General features: G+C 40.1%; 1 long non-coding RNA gene across 1 annotated transcript; it reads left to right on the top strand.

The window, feature by feature from the left end:
• The first annotated feature begins 2,149 nt into the window (after positions 1-2,149).
• LOC120644986 lies at positions 2,150-3,490 on the top strand. Its single transcript, XR_005664035.1, has 2 exons — positions 2,150-3,003; positions 3,297-3,490. It is a non-coding gene; the product is annotated as an uncharacterized LOC120644986 (long non-coding RNA).
• Positions 3,491-4,866: the final 1,376 nt, after the last annotated feature.

The raw sequence follows: 4,866 nt of genomic DNA, 5'->3' as shown, positions 1-4,866 counted from the left end.
ACTCACGCATATGCATTTCATATAGATTCGACTACTCTCCCTGACGGTACGTACGAGTTGGTGCCGGAGTCCGAGAGTGAGCCGCGTGAAGCTCAAGTGAACCTAACTGAAGTCACTGAAGACCCGAACCGAGTTTCGGAAGAGCCCACAGCTAGCTACGCTCAGGAAGGCAAGCCCCGGAGCATGTTCTACCTATTTGAGTTTATGCCACTATTTATATTCCTGTTTATTTGTGCATTTAAGTTGCAGGAATTGTTTGGAACCTTAGTTGCATGATCCTAGGTACCTATGCTTGAACACTAGTATGTGTAGGTCGCTAGTTGGCTAGGCTAATGGTTCGGTAGAAGTCGAGTGATTGCCTGTCACTCGCGAGCTCATAGGAGTTGAATGCTTACTACACACTGCAATATAAGGATTACGGGCGGGGTGGTTGTACTGGTGATACCCCGTCTGTTTAGTCAAAATGGATAAGGCCGCGGTGTGTGGTAGTGGTGGTTAAGCGTTTGAACGTACTAACCACATGCCGAGAATATGGTAATCGGTAAGCTTAAGTACCTGATGGAACCGGCCGTGGAACATACTCCCCACTGTCTGGTCTATGGTCACGCACGGGTGCAGGGCACCCTAGGACGGTGGGCCTGTTTCATGCCCGGGGAAAAAGGGGAAAAGTCGCGTGGGGACTGCATTTCCCATGCGTGTGTTTAGGTCTGCCTGGCCAGGTTAACAAATTCGATTCGAATCGTCCGTCTCTCACGGATATTGAGACTGCTTAACCCTTTTGCCACATAGAGTAAGAAGTGGAACGATGATGATGAGAAATTTGGTTGATTGATGAAAAATAATTGTTTTCCACCATGTATGCTTTAGGATAGATGCTAATGTAGAATGGTTAATCATAATAGAACTTGAAAGCTAAAATCGGAAAATAAGGACTCACTGCTATTTGGCAAAGACAAACCCCTCAAGCCAAAAGCCTTGCATGTCTAGTTAGAGGGTTCGTTATATCCTAGTCGGGTAAGCCTTGCGGAGTATTAGTATACTCAGCCTTGCTTGTGGCTAAATTTTTGTTTCAGGTAATACTTTTGAGGACATGATTGCTAGCTTGACTTGGCCGTGTACCTTGCCCCCTGGTTGGTCGGTGGAGTGGGATACGACTCCGGCCAACGATGGCAATGCCGAGTGATGTCATGAACGGGCTTCATCATGACATCATGTATCGTCGTTTAGAACTCGTTTTATTTTCCGCTGCAATGAACTCTGAACTACTTTCATTTCGAATTTCAAGTACCTTTCAAAGACTTCGAACTTGGTTTGTAATAATTAAGTTAAGACCCGGTAATGTAATATATTTGTGAAATGTTGTACTCTCTGGACCCACCTTCGTGTGGGTTACATGTAAGCTTTGGGTTCGATCGACGCTTAGGTGGATTCTTCGGGACTTTACCCGACAGCACTGTCGAATTACTCCGTTTGAAGTGCGTGTTAGCCGGGATTGTCTTTAAGATGATGGTTAGCGCACTTGAGCCGGATTAATTAGGGCCGTACTGCCACAGTTAGTATGCGCGGCGCAGCCCATATGCGGGGTGGCTTCCATTGCCATTTGATTATGTGGGATTGACATGCACTGCTAGGTTCTACACGTACACATATATTTAGTTAAAAGGTAAGTGTGACCCACTAACCATTCGATGTGAGTTAAGGGGAAAATCTAACCCAAAATGAAATATTAAAGATAGATATGAACTTTCTAAAACTTAGAGATGGGATGAGAAATATAATTAATAATAAAGTACAAGAAATTGTTAACGAGGTGCTGACCTCGGCGTAACCACTATGCGCCGATTGTATTTCGTTAGCTTTAATTTTTACCTTTATTTTTTAGGGTTAATTCTTTCTATAGTTCCTGCAGCCTCCCTATTGAAAGCAAAGGACCAACCATTCATTGTACTAATAGTGCATTTCGTTAAATTTTTTTTTTGAGAGGGTGTGCATTTTGTTAATTGTGCCATGAAAAATATTCTAGTTCGGAAGCAGGAATCCCGGCCTTTTCCCAGTGCTGAAAGCCCACATGGAAATCGGCCCTGGGCCATTTGGAAACCCACGAGAAGGTGTCTAACCCTATCCACGATTTTTCCACGGGGCCAACCCAAGTTCTTCTGCATGTGATCCTTATACAGATTCTTATCCTCTGGTTTACATCTATAGGTGAATAAACATCTGCAGTACTGTTGAGATGTGCCTGATATATTGCCATCAACGTTAGATGTCTGTAACTGCAATTTTCACAAAAGGAGGTTCTGCTTTTATATTCTCTTTCCTTGCAGGCAATAGTGGATACGAGATGCAAGATCACAGGTACATATTTAACTATTGGAATTTACTTCCTTCTATTTTAATTCAATTGCTTCTTTTGTTTCAAAAGATTTAATTGTTTCTAAAAATTGTTTCAGATTCATTTGATTAATTCTGGCCACCTACAAGAGATGTAACTTTCTGTTTGTCTTGGAGCCTGTCAATTTTTTGCCTCTGTTGTTTAATTACAAGTCAAGTGCAAAGTATAGTGCTACTTGCATAATAGATTTTATTTACTAAAGGCAAGAGTATATACGCTGTTTTGGATCTAGTTGCTCGAAGTATCATATTGACAATAATTTGACTGTGCACAGTCCGCTCTATCAAAGTAACATTTTTTATAGAAAATTTTATGACTTAATAATATAAGTGAACTACATTGAATAATATCTAAATTAACCATTCCTTATACTTTTTGAAAGAAATCGTATATTTGAATGCTTGTGCTTACAAGTTTGTGCTTCATTTTTGTTTAGGATGATTATTCAAATAAATATAGATAGCGAAGTTTCTTCAATAAGAGGTTCCCTTCAAAATTTGAAAATCTAGGAATCTAGTGTTCATTCAGACAAGGACATTTCTATTTCAGCTTTAGAATAGAGATTTGGCTGATGCAGAGTGAACTTGAACAGAGAGTCGTCAGTTTGCCAGGTAACTATGATCACACTAGTTCTGGATGAGGACTTCGTGTAGTCCTTTAGTATAAAGATGTCTTACAAAGATCAATTCCTACTATCTGAAAAAATGGTAGAAAGATGTCTTACAAATAACTTCAGAGATTAATTACTATCTACTTTCTATTTCTATGAACGCAATGAGCATGGTTTTAGAATGAACTGTTGGTTTTAATTTCAATAGAAATTTAGATAGTATTTTTTTTAAAAAGAAAATGTTATTAAATACTGTAATATGTGCTTACTGGAGCATCATATATTTTCATGCAGGACAAATGTATTGACACTGTAGGTATTGAGATGATTCCAAGGATGAAGTATGGAAACACAAGAAAGTTTACCCATTTCAGATGTCATGTATATTTTACTTCTAGTCTGGAATATTGTATACCATCCCTCTCTGTATCATTTTCTTCCATGTACAGAACAACTTATTGAAGGGAAATATATGGTATATTTTATAATGAATCAAATCGTCATAATGGAGGTGCCACAACATATGCTAGTCATTGCCACATCACATGAGATAAAAAAATTATGATGTTTTCTATCCTACGTGCCACATGTATAGTCATCTAAGCACACAGTTTTGTGACGTTTTTTGGTATTGATTATGACGAAAAATGAGTGTCACAAATTAGTGAAAAAAATATGTTTTCGTCGCAGAAGACCTTTTATGACATGGTATAGGCGACGAACTGATTTTTGTTTCGTCGCAGAAGACCTTTTATGACATGGTATAGGCGACGAACTGATTTTTGTCGCCTATATGAAAGACGACGAAAATACCACTTTCAGTGACATAAATGAAACGTCGCAGAAGTCCAAATGTGTTGTAGTGTACCGCCGGTCACTGCCCCTGCACACGCCGGTGCCACCACCGCCCCTCCAAACGCCATTGCCCCCGCCGCCCCTCCACACGCCGCTGCCAGCCCCCGCATTTGCATTTTAAGTGGGCTGGGTGCCGCGCCACTCCAGCCCGTGCCTCCCGAGCCGGCGGCCCTGACCACCTTTTGCCGGCAGCAGCGCGCGTAGGAAGCACAGGCTGGTCCGCTCCCTCGTTCTCGGGAGCGCGGCCCCCGCAGTTGTCTCGATCCAGTCACCGGTGAGTTTCTTTATTATGTCTTTTTCAATTGCAGTCAGGATACAATAATATATATTTGTGCTTTAGTCAGTTTAGGATTATTGTAATATTATATAATTATTTAGATGAATAGTTTAGTATTAGATTAGAAGAATAGATTTGTATTGCATATGATTTAGTTTGTTTAGTAGAATAGTTTAGTATGAGAATAGTATAATTCATTATTTCATGATGTTAGTTTTGACTGTGCAGGTCATTCGCTAAATCGTGAACATGCATGGACGAGTATTGAATATTTAATGTCGGTGCAAATTAAAGAAACATAGCAGCATAGGGATTTTAATTTAAGAACAGGATTGTAGCAGCAATGTTTTTAGTTTAAAGAAATAATAAGTAGCTGGATGTGGTGTCTAATGTCAGATCATGTGATGCATTAGCAAGGAGGAGTTCGGAACTAGTAAATATCAGAGTTCATCATGGCAAAGGATTCATCAATTATTGTGAATCTGGGGTAGATTTATATCAGTTTCAATACGTAGATACAAGTGTGAGCAATCCGTTACAGATGCGACATGCGGATGTCTTAGGTTGGTTGCATAATTTTCTGCAAATGGACTCATTACACTAGAGGATGAAAGTTAGTGGTGTAGTTTCAAGAAAGCGTAAGCACGGTTGGCGGTGGGAACTATACGAGATGAGGAACTCGAAATGTTGGCGTGCATTTGTGGATATGGCTATGCACAAAATTAAATCCCC

This window comes from Panicum virgatum, chromosome 8K, assembly GCF_016808335.1.
Source record: "Panicum virgatum strain AP13 chromosome 8K, P.virgatum_v5, whole genome shotgun sequence".
Taxonomy (NCBI): Eukaryota; Viridiplantae; Streptophyta; class Magnoliopsida; order Poales; family Poaceae; genus Panicum; species Panicum virgatum.
Note: the sequence above shows the minus strand (reverse complement) of the source record. Positions and strands in the feature narration are given on the sequence as shown.